The following is an 18481-nucleotide window of genomic DNA, read 5'->3' as shown; positions in this document are numbered from 1 at the left end:
TATTTGCAGGAAGTTTTAATATATTTTGGATTCAAATCCCTGCCTCTGATGAAGTTTTTCATAAACAGAAATTCTTAATTTTAATCAATTCCAACTTACTAACTTTTTTATAATTAGTGCTTCTTGGTCCTATTATAAAAACTTTTACCTGTACCAAGATTATTAGCAGGAACACACATCACACATATTTTTTTCTTCTTGAAAATTTCAAGTTTAGGTCTATATCCACTTTGCATTAATTTTTACACATGGTGTGACTAATAATTAAGGTCCTTTTTTTTTTACAGATGTGGTTTCAGTATCACTTATTGAAAGACTGTTCTCAACTGAATTAAAGAAGAATGTTTTCCATAAATCAAATGACTGTATATGGAATAGGGCTATTTATGGCCTCTCTGTTCTGTTCTACCAATTCATTTGTCTATACTTGAGCCACTATCCTATTATCATAATTACTCTAACCTCATAGTGATATTCCAGGCAGTGAGAGGAGTAAGAGATCTGAGTTCAGTCATGTGACCAATGATTGGAGCTTGCATGCCTACATAATAAAACTTTGATAAAAACCCTAGACACTGAGGCTTGGGTGAGCTTCCCTGGTTGGCAATCATACATCAATATGATAGGTAGGTGATGTGTCCTAAGGACAAAGAAACTTCATGTGTCAGACCCTCCCAGCTCACCTTACCCAATGTACCTCTTCATTTGGCTGGTCCTGAATTGTATCCTTTATAATCAAAGTAAAAAAAGTAAAGCACTTAGCTGAGTGTTGTGTGTCATTCTAGAAAGATATCAAACCTAGGGGGAGAGGGGAACCCTTGAATTTGTAGTCAATTGATTAGAAAGGTGTGCAGTTCCTTGCCACTGGTGTCTAAAGTGAGGGAGGTTTTCTGGAGAACTGAGGTTTTAATATGTGAAGTCTGCACTAACTCTGGGTAGTCAACATCACGAGTGTATAGCAGGCACATGCACATTAAAGATTGCTTTATATTTTTAGAGAATTGGCTCCTTTGCAATTACACAATTTCCCTCTTATCCTTGTTCTGAGGTTGGCTTTGTCTGAAATATAGCTAATACAAGTTTATTTTGATTCGTGTTAGCATAGTCTATCTTTATTGCTTAATTTTTAATCTATCTGTACCTGTGGGTTACCTGTTGACAACATATAGTAGGGTGTTTTTTTCTTTGGGTGTTGTTAAACCCACTAACAGTCAAACTGGTTATCGATACAGTCAGATTAATATCTACTGTACTTGTAACTTTTCTATTCACTGCCCTTCTATTTATTTGTCTTCCACTCTTTTCTTGCCTTCTCTGATTTTAATTTAGCATTTTATATGATTCCATTTTCTCTCCTGTCCTAACATATAGATTATACTTCTTTTTAACTATTTTTTTTTCGTGGTTGCCTTACAGTTAGAAACATAGATTTTCACTGAAGACAAGTCCACTTTCAAATAACACCATACTGTTTATGGGTAGAATAAGTACCTTAAAACATCATATTCCAAGTTATGTCCTCCTGTCCCTTTTAATATTGTGATCATTTATTTCAGCTATCCATAAGCTATAATTTCCAAATACAAGGTTATCATTTTGAACAAGCTGTTATCTGTGAGATAAATTAAGAATATGAAAAAATATTTTATTTTACCTTCATTTATTCCTTTTCTAATGTTCTTCTTTTCTTTATGAAGGTCTGATTTTCTCACCTGTATCATTTTCCTTCTCTCTGAAGAACTTTTAACATTTCTTGCAAGGCAGTTCTACTGGCAACAAATTTCCTCAAATTTTGTCTGAGAAAGTCTTTATTTTGTTCTCCACTTTTGAATAATAATTTCACTGGTTGATAATTGCTAGGCTGGTGATTCTTTCTTTTTTTAACAGTTAAAATATTTTACTCCAGTCTCTTCTTACTTGCATGGTTTCTGAAAAGAAGTCTGTTGTAATTCTTATCCTTATTCTTCTGTTGGTAAGTTGCTTTTTCTTCTCAGGCCCTTTCAAGATTTTCTCTTGATCTTTGATTTTCTGCAGTTTAAATATAATATACTGGTGTAATATTTTTTGGTATTTACCCTACTTAGTGTTCTCTGAGCTTTCTGGATCTGTGGTTTGGTGACTGTCATTAATTTGGAATGTTCTCAGCCATTATTACCATTCAAATAGTTCTTCTGTCCTTTTCTCTCATTTTTATCCTTCTAATATTACCATTACATGCATGTTATACCTTTTTCAAAAGTTCCATAGTTGTTACATTCTGTTCCATATTTTTTTTTCTCCTTGCATTTCAGTTTTTGAAGTTTGTATTGACATATCTTCAAGCCCACTGATTTTTTCCTTGGCTATGTCCAGTCTGCTGATAACCCCATCAAAGGCATTTTTCCTTTATTTTACAGAGTTTTTGATTCCCAGAATTTCCCTTTGCTTCTTAAAACTTCAGTATCTCTCTTTACGTTGCCCATCTGTTCTTGCATATTGTCCACTTTTCCACTGAAGACCTTAACATATCAATCATAGTTATTTTAATTCCCAAATCTCTGCCATGTCTGTGTCTGGTTCTGATGCTTACTTTATTACTTCCGACTGTGAGGGGTTTTTTTTTCTTTTGGCTTTTAGCTCACCTTGTAATTTTTTGCTGAAAACCAGACATGATGTATTGGGCAAAAAGAACTCAATTAGATAGGCCTTTAGTGTGAAGTTTTATGTTTATCTGGCTAGGAGTTAGGTGGTGTTTATTATTTGCTGTAGCTGTGGTGTCAGAGACCAAAATATCTTTTAGTGTCCTTGTTTTTGTCTCCCTTGTTATTTTGGGTTTTCCTAGACATTTTAAATAGTGTCTGAGGCCTGCAGTTCTTTCAGCTGTAATCCTCTATTATTATACAGGAGCTGGATTGATGTGGTAATAAGGTGTAGGGGGAGGGGAACTTATCTATAGTCCTATAATTAAATTTCAGGTTTTTAGTAAACCTGAGTTGGGTATTTTCCCTTTCCCCAGGGTGGTTAGTCGTCAGTAAAACCACAGTAAATTAGACACTATAAGTTAGTTTCCTTTGGCGGCAGGTCTTGTTAAGGGGAAGAGTGAACTCTGGGTGTGTTTCAAAATGGTTATTTTCCCCTCCCCCTGCTGGAAGCATGAGGGGATTTTCTCCAGTCTTCACAGTGAGAACCTGGTAGAACTCATGGAGACAAAACTCACAAATGTAGGGGGCCCCCCTAAAACTGGACCCTCTCAGAGTTTCAACCTCTCATGCTTATTACACTGAACCTTCAGCAACTTGCCAATTATAGTTTAGAAAATTCCTACCAATACTGGCAGTAGTGAAGGGTTTCTGCTCCATGTAAGCTCTGGTTCTCTGAATTCACCTATTGGTCTCTCCAGTTTTCAGGGCAACAGTTTCCCCCATGACCCAATTCTCTGTTGGATCTAAGAAGAGTTGTTGATTTTCATTTGGTTCAGCTTTTTTCTTGTCATGAAGACATGAGTGAAGACTTCAAGCTCTTTACTTGTTGGACCAGAAATCAGAAGTTCACCAGGTATGTTTTTGAAAGTTAAATTAACATATTGAGCCACCATATGTTCATATCAGCAGGAAGAGTATGTCTTTATCTTGGAAACTCCTGGGTGGATGGTCCAAGAATACCAGCACTTAGTCTAGTTAGTGGACCTTTCAGATATTCTACAGAGAGAAATTGCAGAATATGACCAGTCCACTAGCAAATTTCCCTTTTTATCCCATGCCATTGCAATGACTATGCTACCATTGAAAAGATGTGGCTCTCCCATCCGAATGCTGCCTACAGATCTTATAATGTTACTTGCAGCTGAGACTATAGTACTTTTTTGAGGGTGACCTTAGTCTATCTCAATGTTATGCATGTGTACATGTACTCTACTTTTGGACTCCTGAGGTTGTAACAGCCGCCCTTACACATTCAGCCAATGTCCCAAAGTGAACCCACTATACCAGGGTAGATAATTTAATAGGGGCATCTACAAACTTATACTATCTTGTTGTCATGGTGAATTCCCTCTCACTTGAACTTCCTTTCCTATTAAGTAGGACTCATTCAGACCTGATAAGCTGAAATAGAGTCTCAGTTTATCAGATCTTTAAAAGGGAAGAGTTCAGGTCTAGATCCATCTGATTCACCCACTTGCTATCCAGAGACTAGTTCTGTACTCCAAGAGGTATAGAAAGAGGTATAGTTAAGACGCCTGTAGATCTTCAGAGGAATATCCTGAGGGTGGAACTGTGTGGCTTGCATTTGCTTAGAGCTAGAAATGTCTGGGAATTTATATCTAGCTTCCTCCCCCAATTGCCCTTCACTAAGGTTCTGCCCTGCCCTTCACCTCAGGTTGGAGGTGAAGTGAAATTAACACTCCTAGTTTCCTCCATGGGATGAGGGTGAAGCTAATTCATATCCTTGCTTGATTTCCTTCCTTTCCTTGTCCTGCTTCCTCCCCATCCTTACCCATTCCCTTTGGAAGCATTTCCCTAATCAACCACTTCCTCATGGCTCTCATCTTGGAGTCTGATCCTGGAGAACTCAACTTAAGACATCATCCAAAGGGCTCAAGATGGTGAATGCCTTTTGGTCTTAAATTTTCACAGCCAAAAGGGTTGATCTACTCCAAAATGATCTGTTTCCTCCAAGTGAAGTAACTGACACTATATTTAAATAGCAGTTGCTCATACAAATAAAGGAACTTTTCTATTCCTGCCCAACCAAATTATTTGCTATTGCTTGTTTCCAATCTTTTTACTTAATATTTTTCTTGTGACTAGCCCTTAGAGGCCCACAAAGATCAGGGCCCACAGTAGCTAAATAATTCATTTGATTGACCACCATATTCAAAGAAGTTTGCTTGAGTATTTACTCTGAAATCAGTTTAGACTTTCTGACTCCTCCTATTTCCAGCTTCTCTTTTTCTCTTTTAGTGACTTCATTCAGGCAAAAATGCCACCCACATCTCCCCCCACTTGCCCAGTCAAAACCTATTTATGAGAAATGATTAAACCAGTCTGTGGCTGAAATTCACAGGCTACTTTTATTCTCTTAGTACAGGATGGGGAGAGGAGATTCAGAGTATTTAAAATATACTCTTTCCTTGCACACTAAAAAGCTTTGGATATTATTCAAAATATTCCAGGGACCAGACAATAAGTATGAGGAGAAATTTAGAGGATGAGGCCCTTGAACGTACCTCCTTGCATCTGTCCCTGGTGAGTGAAAGTTGGTTGTAGGCAATTTCTTACTTAGAGTTTGTAAGTTAATCACAGCAGAAAGATGAGTAGTTCTTACTGGATGGACTCCCCTCTGCCTCCATCTCTGTACCTCACCTGGCGCTGGTAAGAGCTCAGGAACAGGTAACTTTGGCTCCAACCCAGCCATACTGGTGGCCAGGGATAGTCTATACAGTGTGGTGGGCAGCCCTTGGGTTCAGGAGAAGACAGACCTGGCTCTGATCCTGGCTTTGCACTTGCCTGCTCTGTGACCTTAAGAAAGTCACTCAACCTCCCTATGGCTCCATTCCCCTGGATATAAAATGAAGATAATAATACTGACCCTCACGAGCTGTTATAAAGCATCAATCTAACATGTACAGTGGTCAATACCAAATAAATACCAGAGAAATATTAATCCCTCCAATCCTTCTATAATTAAAGCTTCAGTAAATGATGTTGGGTTTATCTGAGTCATTTTTCTGCTTCCCTGGTTCAGAAACTGCCCACCCCAATTAATTCCCAAAATTAATGTTCCAGAACATCAAAATTAGAAGGCACTTTCCCATCACTTTGTTCAACCCATCCATTTTGCAGGTGATGAAACTGAGGCCTGGAGCATTCAGGGCCTTGTTTAAAAGCCTGCTGTTTCTTTTCTATTGCTCTTTGCCCTACACCTTATTAATTATCACCCTTTTGAAGTCTGTGTTTACAAATCCTGGCTAATGTTTAGTTGTTTGCATCTCCAGTATTATTTTGTGAGGTGTTGCCTCATGGGGTTATTTTAGGTCTTTTGCAATGGTTTCCCAAAAAAGTAATGCTATGGATGCCTCACAGCTCTCCAGAAGTGCCAGGCTGATTCATGAACCCCTAGCCATGGCACCCAGATACTTCATTCCTGAGAGAGGGCTGTTCTCTCTGGATACATTTGTCCTCTGGAAGAAAGACACTTCTTCCTTGGCCTTGGTGGTAAACCTGGAGGGGAACAGTTCAGTCAGCTTCCTGGCCTTTAATGGGTGGCTTTGCCGAGACAGTTGTGCTCTGGAGGCAAGAGGGGGCAACCCTCCTTCTGTCCCCATGCCAGTGTCATTGGAAGATCCAGGGATTCAGGGGACTAGCTGTAGGGCCAGAAGCCTCAAGCAGCCTCAACAACTTCCTTTGCAGCCTTCCTACCCTTTCCTGCAGAGTGGCTCCAGTAGTGCCTTCATGAGCATGAAAGTGATGAGAACAGCCCAGTCGGAACACAGTCATAAAGGCATCTTCCAAAAGTATTGTCTTCATAGTGGGCAATGCAGTAAGTTCTACCAGAAAGAACAGGAGAGATGTGACTGAAACACCTTCAGAGCCTTGTCAGGTCACAGCACCCCTCTACAATGCCACTTTCATTCTCCGGTTTCTGGGACAACCATTTCAAATTCTGAATGTTGACAGGTAGGTAAGGAGACGCATCAGAATCTGGCTGGGTGAGTGTGTGCAGGGAGGACAGGTAACAAGTTTGTGAAAGTTCCCAAGGAGGTTGCCCCCTAGGGTTGCCAGATTTAACAAACAGAAGTGCAGGGCACCCAGTTAAATGGAACTTTCAGAAAAACAATGAATACTTCTTAGCATATGTGTGTCCTATGTGATATTGGGTTCATACTTCTACTAAAAAAAAAAAAATGTGTTTGTCTGAAATGCAAATCTAACTGGGCACCATGTATTTGGCAACTCTCCCATTCTTTCCACCTTCAAACAGAAAAGTGACATTTTCAAACACCATTTTTAAAAAGCATACACTCACTGTTAAAAAATGCAGAGAAATACAAAAAATAAAATTAAAACCAGTCATAATTTTACCACCCAGATTTATTAACCCATGACAACATGCTAACATTTTGGTCTATTCCATATGTACATCTGTATGTGTGATTTATTGTCAGTCATATATTTATAAAATTTAGATTATACCAAAATCCAAATATTAGGTTTTTATTATGCTTTTTCCATATAACATTACATGTATGTGTATATATGTGTGTATGCATATAAAATACTTTATTTCAAATATCACTAGATATATCTATATATATATCTATATATATATATATATAGATATATAGATATATATATACTATATATTTTCCTGTCTTTAAATATTCTCCATTAGCAGGCCTTTTAATGGCTGAAAAGTGCTCATGTTAATTCCCATTATACAGAGAATTTAGAACAGAGCTTCTCAGACCCTTCTATTTTACAAACAGTAGTTAGCCATCAGATGCTTGATATGCAACAGTCTGAACCATGCCAGACCCATAGGAAGGATTCCAGAAATGCTTACTGATTAAGTGAATAAATAAATGAACTCCTTCGACCCCAGGAGCACCCTAGCCCAAACACAACACCCACATTGCCATTGCACAGGTTCCTGCTGAATGGAAAAGGAGGTGCTTGAACTTTAGAGCAAGTAGTCGACAACTCAGGACTCAGCATTCTGGTCTCTGGTGTCGAGCACTGGCAAAGTCCCCATTTTTCTTCAAATTTTACAGCAAGTGTCCTTTTAGTAGGTACCATTGTAGGTACTGTGGATACAGAAATGAATGTGATAAAAGAATTACATTCCTGTGAAATTGTATTTGTGTGTAGGTGGTGATGGGGAGACAGACAATAAAAGAGTAAATAAATAAACATAATAATTTCATAAAGTGATGAATGAGAACTAAAACTATTATAACCACACAGCTTATGTTCACGGTAATGTGATTAAACGATTTGGTACTCAGCATTAACAGGACTGCAATATTCTGCAAAAGCCGACCCCCAAAAGATGAGGCTGCAAACAATGTTCCTGTGTGTGTTAGGAACTTGCTGAAAATCCATTTATCTGAACAGCAGACTCTTCACTAGCCCTCATCAGGGTAGTCGTCCCCTTCTCTGAACAACCCAACTAGGCTGAATATTCTTCAAGTCCTCTCCAAAGCCCACACTTCACTGTGTTGATCAGCCCTAGACTATTAGACTATTATATCACATGCTTTGCACAGTTCCAATCAGGACTCCACATTTAAAGACCCACCTTAAACTAGACCCTCAAAACCCTATCAATATTCCACCCTTGACCTCTTCCTTCTAAGAAGCTTCTATGATTCCATCAAAGTAACGGTATCTCTTACTGCACTAAGCAATAAATTTGGCTTTGTGCAATCAGCAGGCTATTTCAGTGGTCTGTGTAGGAACCGGCAGTCAACATGAGTGGTATGAAGGAGAGAAAGCAGGGCCATTCAATCCATAGTGATGGAGGTGGGGCTGGCAGTGGTGCTACTTTCATTGGAATAAAAAGCCTCTCAAATGGTAACATGTGAGCTGAGACTTGAAAGAAGAGAAGGATCTGGCCTTACTATATCCTGGAGGCAAACCTTCCGAGCACTGGGAATAGTAACAGGAGGAGGGTTGTCAGCAGAGCAAGGAGGTCAGAAGGTGGAGGGCATAGATGGATGCCAGACGAAGAAGTTCATTACAGGCCAATGCAAGGGGTTTGGAGTATACACTAAGCGTGATGTTAAAAACTGGAGGATTTAAGCAGGAAAGCGGCATTTCTGCATCCATCCATCTGGTCAGTGAACGTTCCTTGAGATCCTTCTCTAGGCCCGTGTTCATGGCTACAAACTGCTCTGGAGATTGAGCATCCTGGAGAAAGACACAAATAGCCAGCACTCCGAAAACCAATTCCCACACATTGGAGGAAGTGTGGGAAGGAACCGGTGACCCAGAAGCCACAGAACCAGAGGAGGTGGACCTTCTTTGTCATGCTTCTGGCTCCCACATCCTCAGGGTTCCACATAAGCGTGGTTTGCCTGGTGGAAGCTTCCAGCCTCTGAGGAGCACAAGGCACTACACTAAACCCAGGCCTTGGACTCCCCATGGGCAGCCCGGTGGGTTACTTTACATGCTTCAGGACCAAGCACAGTACCTGGCATCGAGTAAGCGCTCAATAAATGTTGGAACTGAGGATCTGCTTTCTAGGTGTCTATACTCCACTCAATTAAAAAGCTGTTTTGAATTTCGTACAGAGCTACATATATTATTGAAACATAAGGTGCCCACGGGTGGCTCACCAGGGTAAGCACCCGACTCTTGATTTCAGTTCAGGTTATGATCTCACAGTTTGTGAGTTCGAGCCCCGTGTCAAGCTTTGTCTGCACTGATGGCACGGAGCCTTCTTGGGATTCTCTGTCTCCGTCTCTCTGCCCCTCCCCAACTCCTGCTTTTTTCTGTCTCTCTCAAAATAAAGAAACTTAAGAAAAAAAACGTGAAAAAAATGAGGAAGTCAGAGGAAAAGAATGTGAAGGTAAGGAAAATAAAATAAAATAAGGGTTAGAGTAAATGGTTAACACCCCTAATGAGTAGCTTTGAATAGAGGTGAATTACAAAGTCTTCTGGGCAGCCAATGAAAAGTGCACAAAGTTCAGCTGGTAGCTTCACAGAAACAGAATTAGAACAATAACAAGAAGCCAGGGCCTGAGGAAAGGCCCAGCTCTTTCTAGCACTGGGGCAAAGAAATTTTTTAATGAATCTTCATAAAGCGATTTTCTGTGAGATAGTAGATAACACGCCCCTAAGACAACACAGTTGTGAGTTTCAAATAGCTGTTTCTTGAAACACCCCCCCCCGCCCCCCCAGGAACATTATCTAGGCATATCTGAACAAAACTCCATCAAGGAGACGGGGCCATGGAGGAATTTTGATCCACGGTGTGCTGGTGAGGACACTTTAGAACAGTAGAGGGATGGGGGAGGTTGGGGAGCAAGGGAACATAGAGCTGGGCGGGACCCCACAGTGCTCGAGCTTGGTGGAGACGGGCACGTGCATACATCCTGCACACCTCTGGAAAGAGTAACTCAGAATGCAGGGGACACTGTCCCCTCACGCCCTCCGTGGAGCAACCGTCTACCCTCCTAGAACAAAATGAGGGGGAGAGAAGCCTCCAGAGAGGAGGGATTTGTGATGAGGGGGGAATCTTCATGAAGTGTTATAGTAAACACCTCATATTTCAACTCTGTGAAGAAAGCATCTCCCGGCAGACAAGCTCACAATATGTGTTCAGTTTGTGGTGGGGTCGGCCAGGGCCCGCTGGCGGCTCCACCAGGGTCCCCCATTTCCTGGGCCATAAAAACATGCTCCTGACTGATGGCTGACATACGAGGTGACAGACAAGGAAATGGTTTCCCTTGGCTGCGTGTGTGTGCCCCAATTTACAGCTGCCCCAGAATTAGCAAGGGCGGATGCTTCCACGGCTGTTAGGTTAAGTATAAACTCCCAGTCGTTTCTTCATGGGGGAGGACACTTGGTTTGGAAAAGAAAAATCATGGCGAAATCAAACAGGAAAATAATGTTTCTTTTTAAAATGGTATTCTTGAATGATTGTAAACACGGTTTAAATTGGCTGGATTTTCTACCCAGATCTGTGTGTGCAGACATAACCAGGGCTACGCTCTGATGATATCAAGCCCTTGAGGTGAGAGTTTTACCTTTTTCCCAAGTGCATATTGTCTTGTTGGATCTTGACATTGCTTGTAGATGGGAAAATGGAAGCTTGGTGAAGGTTAAGGGACTTCTCCAAGGCCACACAAGGTGGCCCTTAAATCCTGTCTCCTGGCTTTCAGGTGAGAGCTAGGAGATGATGTTATGGGGTCACCTGGCCCTGTGCCTGACGCTAGTAGTGGGTGCCCAATAAACATTCATTTCCCCACCTCTTACTATTTTTCTTCCCCACTTTTCTATTAAAGAGATGCTCTTCGATTGAAGGCTAAGTCTTACCTATGATTTCCACTTGGCCCATATATCTGCTTTTCCATGAGTCCCAAGTGCAAGTGCTCTAAACACGTGTGCTTCATGAAATGCCTCAGAAAGCAGTGAGGGGTGTGGAAGGCCGTCAAGCCTCAAATCTACAAGGTTGCCATTAAAATCCCTTCCTGGCCCTCTGACCCAATCCTGTCGCTAACTGTGTGACCCCAGCCCTGTCACTGTGTCTCTCTTTTCCATACAACATTACAAGGGTTTTGTGAAATGTGCACATCTGACCTATCTGATGCCACAGGCTGCACACTCTGGTGAGGAATATGAGGCAAGAAAGACATCCATAAATTCTCAGACAACAAGGTCAAGAAAATAAATTCTTTGGGTGAGAATAAGGGGGTGGTGGAATTTATCAGCATGATTATTGTGCTGGATTTGTACTGAGTTTAGCTTAGATAGGAAGGTCAAAAACCATTCACTGTTTGGGATACCCTATGTGATCAGGCTCTTTCATTAGGCGTATTTCAGGCTTACGAATACATTTTTAACTTCATATTATGTACGTATTTGTTTTAAGTGCTATTGTAGTCGGCGGAGGTGGGGGGATAGATGGTGGTGTAGGGCAAAGACACAGTTCCAACAAATGAGGGCCCTGAAGAGCTTTTTCTCTAGACAGACATCTCTTGAAGGTCTGCATGTTGAATAAACAGACCTAGCTTAGGGAGGGTTTTCTGTTGCTACAAAAGACTGTGGAAGAAATATATCTATGGCCATTTTTTTAATAGCATAAGAAGAACAAAAATACCTGTAGTGGTCTCAAGGTGAAAAGGAAATTGATCAAGTGTAAGAAAAAGACTAAGCTCCTTTCAAAGGATCTCAGCATCAAAGGTTGGTACAAAGAAGTTTCCACCTTCTAGTAACCAGAACACTTTATTAACCAGATTGGGCCATTCCTTGACATTTGTCTATTTGCAGACTTTGATCCCTGAGACAACTTCTAGCTGGCAAATTCTCCAAATATGATTACCTCCAATATATGAGCTCATTTCTCTGTACTTACTCCCAAATGGTGAACATCGATTTGCGACATTAATGAAGTAAGTACCCAACTATCCTTGTTCATGAGCTATTACCTCGGTATTGATTGTAGACTTAATTGACAATTACTTGAGTGGGCTGGGCTATACTGAGCTTTTATTAATTTTCCATGGTGATACTCATTACTAAACTTCATTGCAATTGTGTAACAATGTACACTCCCCCCTGTAGCTCACTGAACTGGAAAATTCCACTGGCCATTTCCCAAACCTCTTTATCCTGGAAAATAAAGAATTTTGCTATTGCTAAATTTGATATCAGGATTCTAGACCTCGATTCTGTGGGGAGAGAATTGGCTGTGAAAATAAATAGAATTTGCTAAATTATTTTTTCTTCACTGTTATTTCAGAGAACATGTTGTATCCACGGACTTTATTCTATCCCTTGCTTCCTAGAGGGACAATGAACTCCATGCTACTGTAAAATTATATTCATTCTTCTTTCTCCCTTTTCTTTTTTTTTTTTAAATTAAGGGTGTGGAGAAGGCAGCAAGGTAGAGGAGATTTTGTGGTTTTAGGGAAGAGGAGTTTGGGTTTCTAGGAGTGGTAAATCACAGGAAGGTATATAGAGAAGGGAAACTAATGATACATAAGGTTATATAATAAGGTTTATTTATGCAGACGCATCTCAATGCCATCTCTGTCTCCAGTGATAAGGGCTGTGCTCTCCTTCCTGGGATGGGAGCAGGAAGCAGAAAACCATCAGGAAGAAAAATTTATGCTCTGTTCTTAGGCAGATCAGTGGAGTGCAGAGAGCCCCCCTTGTGTCTGCCATCTCTCCATAGCCTTCAGCTTAAAATAATCCTTATTCCCAAGCGGCATATTAGGTGGGACATGGGGGGGGGGGCAATATTCTGATTCCCTTTAAAGGTAATTCGGAAATGTGACTTCTGATACCTGATTGAGCAGAGCAATGGTTTTAATGTGACATAAATTGATTAGAGTTGGAATTCACTTCATTATGAGCTAATGAATGGAGACATTCTTGTAGTTTTCTGGGAGAGTCAGTGCTGCAACAGAGAGGTTTGTCCGTAAAGGAACTGATGGATATTTGGTGTAGCTGTTCTAGAAACATAACCAGTGAATACCCACAAAATTTTCCGGAAAAATATTGATTGGCATTCAACAAATTCAACTCTCAATTAATCGGACAAGTGCAGATTTTGTTTGTTCTGTTTTGTTGACCATTATCCACTCATGAGAAGTCAATGATAAGAAAACTAGCTCCTGTTGGAAAGGATGTTTTGAAAGAGAAAAATTAACATAGATGAGTTTACTTTGAGCACAATCATCTTTGCCTTGTATGAAAGGCTATGTAATGTAGTGGAAAATGCCCTCCACTAGGAATCAAAATTCTTATGGTTTCATGCTTCTGGACCTCATTATAATATGGCCTGTATAACCTCTGAGGCACTTTCTGTGCTCTTAAACGCCACAAACTTGATCTTGAGACATTGAGTTCTGGGAAGGTAAAATAATGGAAAGAGTACTGTACTGGAAGGCCAGAACATTGCTTTGAGCTGTTGTTTCCCCAGCCAGCTGTGTGACCTTGGAGAAGTCACTTCAGCTTCCTGTGCCTCACTTTTTTCCTCTGTACCATGGGGTGCTAGTGACCCAGGTCACATTCCTCTTCTCAGGTCCTTCAGTTCAACATGGTAAGCAATGGCTTCTGTTGTAGTTACTTGTTTTTTTTTTTGGGGGGGGGGTTGTTTTTGTTTTAAGTTTATTTATTTTCAGAGAGAGAGAGAAGGGAGGGTTAGGGGCAGAGAGAGAGGCAGAGAATGAATCCCAAGCAGGCTTTGTGCTGTCAACAGAGCCTGATGCAAGACTCAATTTCACATGAGATCATGACCTGAGCTGAAATCAAGAGTTGAACACTTAACCAACTGAGCCATCCAGGTGCCCCATGTTGTGGTTAGTTCTGTGCATAGACTTGGTGAGGCTATAGTGCCCAATAATTTAATCAAATGTAAATCCAGGTTTCATTGTGAAGATTATTTTGTGGATGTAGTTGACATCCACAGTCAGTTGACTTTAAGTAAAGGAGATGATGCTCAATAATGTGGGTGGGTCTTTTCCAATCCATTGGAAGTTAAGAACAAAACTGAGGTTTCTTGGAGAAGAAATGTTCTGCCTCAAGACTGCAGCTTTAATCCCTGCCTGAGTTTAGGTTTTTCCAGACTGTTCTGTGGATTTTGGACTTGCCAGCTCCCACAATCATCTGAGCCAATTTCTTAAAATAAATCTCTTAGCATACACAAACACACACACACACACACACACATATATGTATATATATATATATATATATATATACACGTTTATTTTATTGGTTCTTTTCTCTGAGGAACACTGATACAGCTCTCCAGGTGAGACAATCAATTTGTGGCCATCAAAGGAAGATGCACTGATATTTCTTCTACTTACTACGGTAAGAGTAGGGATAGAAACATAGAGCACACGTTATCTCAGTGGCTATATTCAGCCCACAAACATTTTTTCTCGGGCCCACATAGTTTATTTCTTTTGAATTAGTTGACAACATTTAAACATGAGATATCACTTAAAGTGTGACTTTCTCTTTCTCTTAAGTAACTGGAGATCTAGCAACCTGAGGCCTGTATTCTTGCAAGAGACTAATCAGCTTGAACGAAATCATCAAACTGGGTCACCTCAAACTTGTCACCCTGGGGAGACACAAAGGTTTTCCAAGGAGTATCAATTTTCAGACACTCAACTTCCATATGTTCCCATTTCTATAGCTGATCTGCTTGCAACCTGCTTGCCTCCTGAGCTGTCACATTTGTCCTTTCTCTCTCAGCTCCCCTTTTGGATCACCCTTCTCCCACCTCACAAAATGAGGTCAATATGGAAATAATGCTGCCCAGCTATAGCTTCCACACAGGACTTGCTTCCCATAGTGGGCTGAATGGTGACCCCTAAAAGATATGTCCATCTGGAACCTCAGAATGTTAACTTATATGGAATAAAAGCTTTTGTAGATGTAATTAAGGTAAAGATCTTGAGACAAAATCATCCTGTATTACAGTAGATTATAAATCCAATGGCAGATGTCTTTATAAGAAGCTGAAAAGTAGAAAACAGCCACAGAGATGCCGAGGGGAAGGCCATGTGAAGACAGAGGCAGAGATAAGAGTGATGCTACAAGCCAAGGGGCACTAAGGAACCCCAGGAGCCAGCAGAAGCTTCAAGACAGGAGGCATGGAACAAATTCTCCCCCTGAGCCTCCAGAAGGAACAAATTCTCCCCCAGAGCATCCAAAAGGAACCAGCCCTGCTGACATCTTAATTTTGGACTTCTGGCCTCCAGCACTGTGAGAGAATAAATTTGTTACTTCAAGCCACCACGTTTGTGGTAATTGGTTATGGCAGACCTAGAAAACTAATATACTCCCCTCTGGGGGGAGCTCCTTCAAGGTTGGCCTCAGCTGCAGGGGGCCACCCTGACTGAAGTCACACCCTTTCCAGGACAGCCCCACATCTGACAATGAAGCATGTGGGGTACTTGTCACCAACACAAGTCTAATGGGCAGTGTTCACTTCAGCTCTGGCTGCTGGGAGTCTTCACCAATTTCCTCTCGTCCAGGCTTCCTTTCTCTTCCTTCTCTACACATGTGTTGATCTCTCATAAACATCCCGCTCCCCACATCGTGTCTCAGCATGTGACAGAGAACCCAACGTGTTATTGTAGAAGAAAATGCACACCTTTTACCATCTCAGGTCTTCCTACCATGAATTGCCTCCAGGTGTTAGGACTCTCTGGGTAACAATCGGGCAGTTCGAAATATTGATGTTGATGTTGCTATAAAAGGTTCCTATCCCCATTTACTTATTTATATAAACCAGTTTTCTCAGCATTTGCATCCATAAACATCAAACTTAGAAAAAGGTTTGGTGCTGAGCCCCGTCTCATGCTAGCAGTAATATTCATCTGTGCATACATGAGAAATTGGAAAAATAAAATTGGAAAATTTTTATTGGAAAAAAATAAAACCGATCTATCTCATATAGGTATGATTTAAACAAAATTTTAATTTTATGTTTAATAATTATTCATTAAAAATTTACAAGTATATTTAGGTTATTTTAATCGATTTTTCCAGAAGAAAAATACTTCTCCACTTATGGCCTTATGGTCAAAGGATATTAACTTCCAATTTGTATTTTTACTTATGTTGCAGAGAAGTAGGGAAGTGTGATGAATAAAACACTTTATGGTTGAGTGTGGTGAATAAAACACATTATGGTTGAGTAAAATTTTGTGGGGGAAGAGTAATTAAAATACAAGTTCAAGGAAGAACACCTGGGGTGGCTCAGTCGGTTGAGCACCAATTCTTGATTTTGGCTCAGGTAGTGATCCGAGTCGTGGGACTGAGCCCCAGGTTGGGCTCTGCACTAAGTGAGCCTGGAGGCTGCTTAAGATTCTGTCTCTCCCTCTGCCCCTCTCCCCTGCTCACACACTCACTCTCTCTAAAATTAAAAAAAATAAAAAATAATTTTAAATACAAGTTCAAGGAGAAAAAAGAAGTAAAATTTCTGTTTGTCAAATAAGAACTTGTTTGTGTATTCTTTTTATGGTTGATAGTGGTTATCAAATTGCTGGGGGGTCTAAATTGTATTGGAATAATGTAATTTTTTTACTTTAAAGTATTACCATTTATAGTACATCACTAATTACCTCCCACCCCACTCTTTTTAAAGTAGGCTCCACACCCAGTGTGGAGCCCAACACAGGGCTTGAACTCACAACCCTGAGATTAAGACATGAGCCAAGATCAAGAGTCAGATGTTCAACCGAGCCACCCAGGTACCCCATCCTTTTAATAACTATTAAGCCTACAATTACAAATTTTAGGTGTTCACTTAAAACTCTGATGAGGTGGTACAGTTTTCCAAAAATCTGGGGACAGGTTCACGACTACCACTGATCTGCGCTGCCTGCTGACACCTGCAGGTATTTCAGTCTGTGACTCCTGCTTTGGCCAAACAGCAGAACAACTCTATGCTAAAGCCTGTGTTAATCCTCAAGTGCGGTTTCTGAGAGGATTATCCTCCCCAGATCTCTGAGGAACTAACGGCATATCTGAAGGGGCTGACATACAGAGGAGGGGTAGCTTTTTCTAATTCTCGCAAAGGCTCTCTTTAAAGGCCAGGGCCACAGAGGAGAATGCTCTGATGGGCAACAGGGACTGACTTACAAATTCCCCCAAAGAAACTTAAGAGGAACTGCTCCTTCCACAGCCGCCTCCCCATATCCCTCCCCCTGAGCTCTCTTTCTTTCCCTTCTCTACATAGATTCCACTCCAGGCGGAGGGGAATGAGACAACTAAGGAAAATGTGTTCACTTTGCACAAAAATAATAACTACAACTATCATAATGACTGTTGTTTATTGAGCGCTTACTATGTGCCAGGTAGAAAAATGGATTATCTTAATGACCTCAGAATTACCTGCTGGAAGGGAATTGTCTTTTGAGAGTCTCTTCATTAGCCCTCTTAGGAACTGGTTATAAAAGCCATCCAGAGGATGCATAGGGAAGCAAGAAAATTTGGGGGAAAAGTTACGACAAATAATAACAACCAACACCTTTATAAATGCTAACTATATGCCAGACTCTGCTCCAAGTATTTTATATATAGAAATTCATGAAATTCTCACAATCATCCTGTTATTATCCTCATTTCCAAAAGGGGGAAATTGAGAAACAGACTAAGTAAGCAACTTGCCTCAGTGCTAGTAAGCAATTAAGTGTCGACTGGCTCCAGAGTTTGTGCTTTTATCTATTATACTGTATCTATGCTCTTAACCACTCTACTATGCTATATCAGGACTTTTTAAATAAAACAATAGCAATTCAACCAATATGGTACCGTTTCATCATAGAATGAGGAAATACAGATCAGAAACAGACCCACATATAGAAAATTAACAAATGATGATTAGGCCTCTCAAATCAGTAGCAAAAATAAAAACAAATTTCTAATTCACATCTAAATCAAATTATATTCCAGATGGATCAAATGTATCAAATGCATAGAAATGTAAATGTATCAGCAATTTTAAGTTCTAGGAGAAAACATTGGAATATTTTTATAATGTTGGCATTTCCTTCTAGGCATATGGAGCACAGTATCCATTAAAAAAAATTCTTTAGCTAAATACACAGTAAATAAAAACTTCTATATGGAAAATAACACACTATAATCTAAGTTGGAAGAAAAACAATATTCTGAGAAAATACTATAAATATGTGATAAACAAAGAGACAGAAACCATAATATATAAAGAGCCTCTTTAAATCAACAAAGAAAAAAACCCTCAAATTACACTTACGAATAAGAAAAGAAAAATACAAACATGAATTCAC

The 18481-nt window shown here is 40.3% G+C and overlaps 1 long non-coding RNA gene across 1 annotated transcript; it reads left to right on the top strand.

Moving 5' to 3' along the window:
* Window positions 1–270: 270 nt before the first annotated feature.
* LOC132685402 (uncharacterized) lies at window positions 271–14726 on the top strand. The gene is made up of 2 exons (XR_009613079.3): window positions 271–6656; window positions 11973–14726. It is a non-coding gene; the product is annotated as an uncharacterized LOC132685402 (long non-coding RNA).
* The last annotated feature ends 3755 nt before the right edge of the window (window positions 14727–18481 follow it).

This window comes from Panthera onca, chromosome D2 (assembly GCF_046562875.1).
Source record: "Panthera onca isolate mPanOnc1 chromosome D2, mPanOnc1 haplotype 2, whole genome shotgun sequence".
Taxonomy (NCBI): domain Eukaryota; kingdom Metazoa; phylum Chordata; class Mammalia; order Carnivora; family Felidae; genus Panthera; species Panthera onca.
This window is presented reverse-complemented; position numbering and strand designations above follow the sequence as displayed.